The sequence below is a fragment of the Nuphar pumila genome, chromosome 10 (assembly GCF_984573655.1).
Source record: "Nuphar pumila chromosome 10, dmNupPumi1.hap1.1, whole genome shotgun sequence".
Classification (NCBI taxonomy): Eukaryota; Viridiplantae; Streptophyta; class Magnoliopsida; order Nymphaeales; family Nymphaeaceae; genus Nuphar; species Nuphar pumila.
Window position 1 is genome coordinate 75,671,872 of NC_143258.1, and position 11,255 is coordinate 75,683,126.

At 37.2% G+C, this 11,255-nt stretch overlaps 1 non-coding gene across 1 annotated transcript; it reads right to left on the bottom strand.

Moving 5' to 3' along the window:
- Nucleotides 1–2,301: 2,301 nt before the first annotated feature.
- Nucleotides 2,302–2,593, bottom strand: LOC149826863 (signal recognition particle RNA). The gene has a single exon (XR_016435807.1).
- Between the last annotated feature and the right edge of the window lie 8,662 nt (nt 2,594–11,255).

An 11,255-nucleotide genomic window follows, 5' to 3' on the forward strand; every position in this document is an offset into this window, starting at 1 on the left:
CCAATCACTTAATAAGCACAACAAATATTATTTGTTAATTATTAGGGGTATCAAACGAGTCGGGTTCGGTTCGGATCCAGGTAAAACCAGACTTAGCCCTGATTTTCGGGTATGGTATCGGGTTCAGACCCGGTTTAATCGGACCTATCATAAGGAGAAACCATACCTGGACCCGATAAGAACTACATGAACCAGACCCGGGCCATACCTGGTAAAATATTATTTTTTATCATTTTGGCATTGAAAAATTGCAGGTCTTAATGGAAACTCAGGTTGGGCCCGAGTCTGGTATAAAATTTCACAAACTATACCTGGATCGATCCATGTATTAATCAGACCTTCCGGTGTGGACCTGGATCTTCTTATTTATCACCATACTCTGACCCTATAGGGTTTGGTACGGGCCAGGTCCTGGTAAACCCGACCCATTGACAGGCCTAATAACTATGCACCAAAGAGGCACAAGCTGCTAGGACAGGGATCAGCCTTTTAAGGTGCATTTGGATCTGAGATCCAAGGGACCGGATTTGGCTTGAGACCTATGTTCAGACCTGAGCAATTTAAATGTAAATCTCATAACTTCATTTTTTTGAGATTCATTTTGAAATAGATTCACAGATCCCTTGTCCTACCTAAGGGGGCTGGAGGAGAGAGATGTGAATCTCAAATCTGAGATTCAAATACACACACATTCCGGGTGCGCTTGAATTGCCTCAGATCTCAGATCCCTACGTCAATCAGGACCTGAAAATTGTCCTTAGGGATATGGGATCCGTCCAGATCTAGGGCCGTAAAACAAGCCAAGCTGCTCGTGGCTCAGCTCGTTTACCAGCCCTAGGACTCAGGTCTGAAGTGGGACCCATGCCAGATCTAACTAACCTCGAGGGGCGTGTCCATCTGAATTTCAGATGGCCATTTAATAATTTCCCAACTACCAAAATAACGTTCATGAGCTGGAAGGCGGCCAAGTCTAGTAATTAAGGCGCTGTAAATAATTATGTGACAAATGGTTCATTATCATATTCATAAGTTGATAGTTATGTCTCACTGTCGGTGAACAATTTTGTTGGTTCATTTTTAATATTGTAATTTCATATTTTTATACTTCAATTTGATATTTTTATACTCTTATTTTTTTTTATTTTTCAGCTTAGTCAACGGAAAAACTAGTTTTTGTCGGCCATGACCGGAACCCGGCCGGCACCCCTATGCAGGCCTTCTAGAGCATTTTTTACCTCTCTCTCTCTCTCTCCTAGAATTAGGTCCTGTTCTTCTAAAAGGATTCTTACACCTTAAATATTATCACGATATATTGCCCAAAAAAAGCATTTTCAAACCACCAAGGTGATATCTCATTTGGTAAGCGGGGTCCTGTGTCAAGCTGATCGAATCCCAGCTTGCCTTTAAAAAAAAAGAAAAAAGTATTCTCAAAATATGTGATATTTGGAAAACATCAGAATTTCAAAGATAGCCACATTTTATTTCTTTTAATATTATTGTACTTATATTAGTATCCTTTTATCTTTTTTATATGATGATATTTACCCAAGATTTTTTAGGAAAAACCATAGTTTTCAATATATCATGAGGTTTTCTCTCATTGAGATTTTCGCAAGAACAAGATGTGACAATGATTTTATGCTATGTCACCAAATGTAACAGATAGTTTGCCGATACGAATAATTTTTTGATGATATTTTCAGATACTGATATAATCTAGAAATAACGTGATGTTTTTCAAAATAATGGTTACTTTAAAAATTTGCAATATTAGTAAGACATTGATTTGATAACAACAACTACAGTATTATATTTACAATATTTACATTTTACATTTCTGTATTTTATCGGTACCTTTTTCTATAAAAACAAAAACATCTCATTTATCGCGAGACTTTACCTCACCGAGACAATCCTGGGTCAGGACATTGGTTTTATGCTATATATGTGATAACACCAAAATATTGGTTACATTTTCAATATATCACACAAAAAAAAACATTTTGGTCACCAATTTAAATGGCCAAGTTATCTCAAATATTTTCAAAATATATATCACGCGATGTTACTGTTTTAGAGTTTGTAATATTTGTGTTTAACAATTATTTTTCTCACGAATAAAATGAGTTTTTTTATCTACATAAAATCAGTTATTTCATTTCTATGCAAATTTTATTTTTACATATAATTGGTAAACTTTTTAAATAATCTATTCTTCCCGTTATTTTGACGATAAAAAGGGAGAAGTTTTAAGAACAATTTCTCGTAAGATTTTGGCTGCCATTATTTTCCCACTTCAAAAAGAATGGAAGTCCGCACACGGAAGGCAGACTTGGCAAATCTAGGAAGGGCAACGATCCGTTATCCTTCCACCACCTGGAGCTGGAGGTGCTCGCTGCTCAGTGAAGCCCGCCTCACGCGGTCCCCTCTGCTTTAGGACAGGGGCCCACCCAGCCCTTCGACCAGGCAGGCCACCCCAACTCTAGGCTTGGACCAGTGCAAATAAGTGCCATCCCGCTTCTTCACCAAACCTGGATGTTTACTCTCTCTCTCTCTCTCTCTCTCTCTCTCTCTATATATATATATATATATATATATATATATATATATATATATATATATATAGTACAACATAGGTGCTTGAACATTAGGTGCTTGCTAGATGAGTTTTTAGTTTTTTTTTGGGTTTTTTAAAACTCTGACCGTACAGATGTGATCTATGTACTTGATTTTGTAGGGATAAACTCTTGAAGTGTTCGATTCCGACACATGGGTGGGTTTTTATAAGGTTTGAAAAATCAACGGTCCAACATCTTTATAATTTTTCGAGGCTCCAAATATAATTTTTTTCATAGAAAACACATGATCCAGGTATGGATTCCTCGTAAATCAACCATGCCCAACACATTTATGGGGTCGAAACTGCGAAAAAAACACAGAAAGAGCAGAAAAACCCATCAAGTATGTATCGCAAGCACCTACGCTCAATTCATATAGAGTACCGAAGTTCGCTTTGATGCTGAGTGACATACCAGCACAGCTAAATGTTGGCAGGAGGAGTGAAGGCTTGAGAGTAGGCAATGAGCTTCGCATTACGAAGCAAGTGATTTTGCAGCACGAGCTCTCTCTCTCTCTCTCTCTAGGGATGCAAATGGTTTGGACCGGGAACATTTAAATACAGTCTTGTTAGATATTTAGGCCAACCGAATAGTGAGGGTGAGCTGGGGTATCTAATGTTGATGTTGGTCCAGTTTGTTTGCTGAATACTTCACCTAAACTACCATTTTGGGGAGCTCAGTTTGGGTTTTGTTTCACGAGTAATGTGGAGCAAATGAGTTAGCCCCTTGTTCATATGCTTTTGGTTAAAGTTCTGATGGTGTGGTGTCCATAAGTTGCCCTAACTACCAACCGGGGCTCCCCTTGTCTTGTAGGAGCAGCTAGTGCACGTTACCTTGTTTTGGGACGTTGCAAGTTCGAATCCCAATGGTATCATAGTATAACTGGTAAGGGTCTGCCTAACCCGAGCTTGCCTTTCCAAAAAAAGTGGCCCTAACCGATATGATACATCCAAGTCTTTTTCTTAATTGATTAAGAAAAGCGACTGAAACTAATACTGATCTTGGTTGATTGAGTTCTAGACATTGACCTAGATTCACGCTACTTGTGATTCGATGACAGATCAAATGGGTGTACAATCAATCGCTTGGTCATCTATGCCACACGGATACTCTATTTTCACTCATGTTCTGTATCTTCTTATATACAAGTCATATTGACAACTTCATAAAAATGATTGTATCCTCGTATCCATGTGACATAGTTGGTCATCCATCAATGACCACCATCTAAGCTCAACACTTGCATTGTTGGAATCAACTTACTGATAAAGATTTAGGCCAACCCAATCAAAACCCAAGTTTAGTCTCATGTCAGTAGGTATAACGCTCTAAAAATTTTAACTTGTAAAATTTAGAAAAAAGTTAATTTTTTTGCACTTAATCCTTTTTTAGAGTTAAAACGATAATATAATGAAATATTTGTTCGAAAAAATAAAGTTAGCTAACCCTGGGTGGGTTACACGCAAAATATTCAGTAAATGGATTGAGTCCTCAAGTATCTCTGATTTGGGTCCGCATTTTCACTCAATGATTCAAACACATAATGATTCAAACCAAAGATTTAGATTGAAATAGTTTTATACAAAAATTCCACATACAAAACACCAAAATGTGCTCAAGAGCGAACATACAGGAAAACTAGATTCTTGACATTGACGCGTCATCGCCATCGCTTATAGCAGTTGTATACTCATCACCTGAAATGATAAAGGGTCAGACTACATTAGCCTCGTAGATACAATGATGTCATAAAAATGTAAAAAACTAATATACGTATAACAAATAGTCATGCCTATATATTAGTCGCAATCAATAATATCAAATACATGCAATCAAACGATCTGCTAATTTGTATAAGCTCTGCACGTTTTCATTCCAATTAACAGTGTGAATATCAAGATTTTGTTTCGATATTACCCTACATCTAGGTATTCATAGGACGAATACATAGAGACAAACTGAGACCATTCGAGGGGTTTATTATCTCATGTATGTTAATACCTCGAATGACTAGCTGAATCCATTCTAAAGGGGACAATATAATGTATAAGAAATCTCTGGAGGCTAAGGCAAACCCTGATGCATCCTAACTTATTGCAGAAGTTATGTGATCTACCACTTAGGACAATAATTGATAGTCATGTCCCCTAACTCTGATAACTAAGGATGTTGAGTCATTGTCATTCGAGGCGCATAGTTATTAACAACAATGTCCATCAAAGCTTGTACCTGATATCCTCTCGAGATAGGCCATAAATGTGAATGGGTTAATGAGTACTCTATTATTAAGGAGATTTGTTACATTTCATGTCTCATTTATTTAGGTATCATCTACTCGTTTTGGTTAGCTTCTCAAGTTTGTATTTTTTTCTTGTAATTCATTCACCATGCTCTAGTCTGTTAAACCAATCGAACATCTTGCCTGTGAAGGCGATCCGAGTTTTTTGTGTGCATGTATTTTTTCATACTATGATACATTGTTGCACCTTAGGTTTGCCATAAACCTTAACTCATTCATCAGTGTATGGGCATGTCTAGCATGCCTTATTGTAAGACCCATAATTTTTTAGCAAAAATTATGAATAAATTCATGAGGTATTTTATGTAAAAATAGCATATGAACTCGAAATACGAAATAAATAGATTTCAACGAACCAATTATACTTATGATGTATGTATCCTTGCAGATATATGCTCAAACAGTCGGGGAGTCATAACTTCCTCACTGAGTAAAATTAAGAGATTTCAATGAGCCAACTTGTTTAGTTTCATCGATACGAAAAAAATGGTGTACTCATAATTTTTCATAAAAAATATTGATAAAACCCCAAAAATACGTAGGACCCAAAAAAATATCTGGTGGACCCCACAAAAATATCCTATGAGCCCCACAAAAATATCTCAATAAATTATTAGGTGGGTCTCACAGGGATATAGAAGTCATTTTATTACTTTATCACCAAGTTTGGATATTAGATCAAGTAAAGAGTTTTGGATCGAATCCACACCACATGTGGATCCAAGATCTACTTGAAAAACTATAAATAGAGGTGACCCCCTCTCTTAAAAATCATTCCCCTCCTTTTTTCTCATCTTTCTCTCTCTAGCTCCTCTCTTCTCTCTTGGTTCTAGCCTAGACCAAGCCCACTTGCAGTGAGCTTGGACCTACTTAGCCCAGTTGGGCAAGACTCACTTGACCTACCAGGTTAGCTTTTTTCTCTCCTCTTTTATTTTGGTCTTTGCATAGGTCAAAATCACTTGACCTAGACTTAGCCTATTTGAGGTGGGCTTGGACCCACTTAACCTAGTTCAAACCCAGTTAGGACATGACCCCTTGGTCTTGACGGCTTGACCTCCTCTACCATTTCCATGCCTAAGTCCAACCCATCCAACAAAACCTAGCCTAGTTGAGTTAGGTTCGAACCTAGTTGGACCTAAGCTAGGTCCAAATTGGTTCTTGGTCTAGACTTCGTCGGATCGCCATTTCATCAAAAGTTGCAAGAGACACTATTGGTTGTGACCATACCGGACGTAAAGACGTGTCGGCCATGATGTAGGAGTGCTTCAACCACCTCGTTGGAGCACCACCGCATAGCTTTGGTAGGTTTGTGCACTAAATGGTGCCAAAGTTCTACTTTTCTTGATACATATGTATTTGCTTATACTTTTAAGATTGTCATCGCGTCGAACGATGCTAAGACTCATGCTTTTCATAATATATTTATATTTGTTTATACTTTTGAGATTATCGTCACGTCGAACGATGTCAAGGCTCCTATTTTTCGCAATATATATGTATTTGCTTATGCTTTTGAGATTACCATCACAAAAAATGATACCAAGGCTCCTACTTTCCGTATATACGGATATATGTATTTGCTTATGCTTTTAAGATTGTCATTGTGTTGAATGATGCCAAGGCTCATACTTTTTGCATATATGTATATATGTATTTACTTATGCATTTAAGATTGTCATTACGTCGAACGATGCCAAGGCTCCTGTTTTCTGCAAATATACATGTATTTACTTTCTTTGAGTTATTTAGTTTATTTTTTTTCACCGAACATTAAATATGTTTTCATTTATGTCACCACACAATATCGCATAGGCTTCTGTTTATATTATATATAGTTGCGTATAAATGAGCGTTCAAATGGAGATCAACTCTTATCGCTAAATGTGATTCCATATGCCGCTTCTCGATCACGATTTTGATTGACGAATCCGCTATTGAAAAGGCTTTGCTCTTGCGCAAAATCATTTTTTCATAAAAACCTGCCACTTGCGCATAGCCTAGCTAAGGCTTAAGGTTCCAATGAACCATGATAGATGTGAAGTACGCACAACGATGCACATCTATCTTTGAGTTAAGCATAGTGTTTTCTCCACCAAAGAGAAGAAGTACTGTCGAATTTTCTGAAAAGATGCTCACCAACTTGAAAGAATGCAATGCTTTCTCCGCCAAAGAGAGGAAGTGCTACTGAAATTTCTGAAAGAAGCTCAACAAGCTTAGTAAGTGCATAGCACGTACTCCATCACATAGAGAAGATGTTGCCAAAATTCTGATATGTACTTTCTATAAATAGAAAGGGTCGTCATGCTTCCTCCGTCAAGCAGAGGAAGTGCTATCGAAATATTCAACAAAAAGCTTGCTTGAACTAGTTTGAATGGCACAATGATACCCCTGTTGTTGGAATCCTGCTGAAATGCTTGTTCCACCTTCGTCTGTAAGGGCACCCTACTCATAAGGGTCAGTGTGCAAAAGTAGTTGTTGTGCCTTGTCTAGACCAAGTGCTTGTTGCAGCTACATACGTCAAATAGTTGATCCAAAGTGATCGTGGTATATGCATGCTCATGTGAAATAGTGTTATATAACAAGACTTGTAAGGTTCGAAGTGCCAGAGTTCGTTGTCCACCTGAAAGAGATAAAGCGCTTGTGAAGGTTGTCGATGCTGAGCGTGGAGTCATGCATGCATATGAATAAAACTTAACGATAGTCCCTTGACCACATGATTAGACCATACTTCAGAATAACTGAATGGGGTTGAGGTACATATTCCCTTAGTGCAGAATGCACTGGTTGCCCGAGTGACATTCAAATGTCCTATAAAAAATAGTTATACCATCGAACCCCTTCAGGACTTACGCTAGCCATGGAAGACATTGATGGTACAGCTGCGAGTGACATGTATTTATTATAAACCAAAGAATTCAAGGGACCTCCCCGTCACTCATGAAGTTTGGAGGTCAGGTTATCCTTAATATCTAAGGATTGAACCCCGCTACTATGGTAGAGGATGCATCTGAAATAACCTGGTGGGGTTATCTCGGTATGAGTTCTAGCGCTCCATTATGGACAGGGTCATCAGGCCTCTGGAGTATCTAAAATACAAGGAATAATAAACACCAGATGACTTCGTTTGACGCCAAAAATGGGGTGAATGAGTTAATATCAAAATAATGCATTAGTTTTAGGTTCAACATTGTATGAATATATGAATGAATTAGCATTGTTCTAATGATTCTTACATAACTTTGTGAAAGGTGTTGAGATCGGTATATTACTGGACCGATAGAGAAAAGACCTGTATTGTATCTATACGACTAAGTTAAGCTCGAGAAGCTCCCACTTGAATTCGTGAGATACAAATGTGCCAAGTTTTGGAGACTTGAGCTTAATGTTCTAGTCATGGCCCTGAAAAGGCTTTCGTGATATATGCCAAGTCGTGGAGACTTGAGCTTGGATGTTTCAACCATGACCCTGAAGAGGCTTTCACGATATACGCTAAATCGTGATGACTTGAGCATCGTTGTTACAAACTGTGACCCTAAGTGGCTTCGTGTATTTTCACGAGTTTATACTTGATTTGATTTTAATGCTTTTCTACCAAACCAACGATGGTTCTGACCATTGTTTAATGGAGAATACATGTACTGAATCTATGATGCGATATGCAAAGCAAGGTGGCATCGAGTTCTAGGATTTCTCGAGACAATGTTGCACCACTTCCTTTATAAAACCAGTTTCATAGAATACTACTTTTCCAAGCAGTGTTGTCTGTAATAAACAACTTGTTTTGATAAATATAAGAGTTTGGTGGTCAATGAGTGCTTGGCCACATACTTGTGACTTGCCCGATATTTTTTAAAACCGATGACTCATTATCGTCCATTTTTGCTGCTAAAAACCTTTTCTAAGTTCCGCTGCAAAGGAAAAAAATTCATGAATTTTCGATCAAGTAATGTTTTGAAAATCTGGGGTGTTACAAAATTGGTATCAAAGCCTATGTTTGAGAAATCTGGTTTAAGATTTCTCATATTCGCAGTATTGCACTATAAGTGGGCAAATCTTTGTCAAACTATAGATGGCAACCCACGATTTGTGAGGCTACTGCTATTAGTGTTGAATCATGCACTTTGAATGTATGTGTCCATTCGAATTCTATGACTGCCAATTTTGTGGCGAAGAGGGGCATTTTGTCAAAAAATGACAAAGAAAATACACTGTCGATATGGGTCAACGGGCATCACTTGACCTTAGAGACGAGACCTCACACATCAGTGGACCTCATCACTCGAGTATGGGGAGTGGCAGTACCCCATCGACTTCGGTAGGATCACCAAGTCTGGGAGTTAATGATTGGCTTTTCCCTGCAGAATTCTATCACTCACAAAGTTAGCACCTTGCAACATGTACGTCTATCCTATATGGCCTAAATGGAGGATACACCTCTTTCTATTCGCCCATTTTGATATCGGACTCTCCAAGCCATAATGTTGTCATGCCACAAAATGGATGATCATCACCGGTCTACCCATCAATTTCACTTGAGAGTGTGAGAATACTGTAAAACCCATAATTTTCAATACTTTATGAGAAATAATAAATTATGGCTAAAATATTATTCAAAATTAAACTATAAATTTAATTATAATTCAAGCATTATTTGAGATTCAGAATAAAGTTAGAGTTAAGAATTTATTTTGAATCAGGGTTTTGATTTTTATCGAATCATAATTTGAGTTTTAAATATTAGACGAGATTCAAACTAAGTGTGTATTTTAAATTTGAAGTTTATTGAATTTTGATTTCATTTTTCTGAAGTTTTATCAATCTGAATTCTGATTCGAGAATTCGGATCAGATTTGAATTTGAGTTATGAGTCTTATTGAATTCTGATTTTAGTTTATAGAGTTTATCGAAAGTGGATTTTGATTTATGAATTTAGGTCAGATGTGGATTTGAATTTAGATGCAATACCCAAGAATTTTAAGGCTTTTTTCTGAAATTCTTTGATTTTAATTACAATTCTCAAGTTCTAGCCAAGAAATGCACTAGAGGGTTTATAGGATTTAAAAGAAATTAAAAATGTCGAAGAAGAACCCCTACACGCCCTAGGGTCTCGTCGACCCCATTGAGTTTCAAAATTTTCAAAAATTATTTCTGAAGAATTTGAATTAACCCTTAAGAAATATAAATAATTTACATAAATAGATGTTTATATTTTAATTTGTAAAGATTTGAATTTGAATTTAATTGAAATTCAAAGTTAATTTAGGCTTAAATGACATTTAGAATTTAAGTACAATTAAGGTGAATTTTGAATTTTGAATCATATTTTTTGTAAAATTCAGAGTTAGCCTAATGAGAATTAATTAAAATAAGTAATTTAAATAATTAAGATTTTGGAAATATAATTACTAAAACTTAATTAGGGTAGACTCAATTTAGATTCCATGTATTTACATTGTATGTGAATTTATATTTGTATTTATAAAAGGTTTCATTTAAATTTAATTTAAATTAAATTAAAATTTTTATTTAGTAGAATGGAATTCAAATATTAATTGTATTATATAAAATGGTAGGAGTCCATAGGTAGGCCATCTTATCTTATGTGGCATCCTAATTTAAAGTTTAAAACCATAAAAATAAAAATCAACTTTAAATTGAGGTTAAATTAAAAGTTACCAAAAGTTAAAACCAAGGTAGAAAAAGTCAAAACTTTCCATACTTTAAAAATAAACCCCATAATTGGAGGACGCCACTTTTAGAGAACTCTAGAAGGTCTCTAAAAGGCTGGAGCATGGAGAGAAGAAAGGAAAGTAGAAAAAAATATACATAATAAAAGAGAAGAAAATAAAATTCAAAAGGTCAACTTGCTTGCCAAGCAAGCAAGTTGCCTAGTTCATAAATTAGAAAGAGAGGCGAAGAGGGGGTCAACCTCCCGTGTAAAAAACCTGAAAAAAATAAAAAACAAATAACGTGTCATGTCAGACACGTCGCGTGTCTGACCCATGTCGGGCACGTCGTGTATCCGATGCGTGTCCAACACATCAGACTCGGTCTGCTGGACACGATCCAGATCCGGGCGGATCCGAGTGAGGTTGGGTCCAGGTCGGATCGGGTTTGACCTAGAAAAAAAAGCCCCTCTTCGCTCTCTCTCTCCTCACCTCTAGCTCCCTCTCCTTCTCGTTGTCCGCCTTCGTCCGACACCATCCGCTTCCGTCCGGCGTCGTCTGCCTCCATCCGTCGCCAACGTCCCCAACCACTGGCGCCTTCCAGGTACGCGTCTCTCTCCCTCGTCTTCCTGCCTCCCGGCAAAGGGGGGACAAACCCCCTTCCTGTGGCTT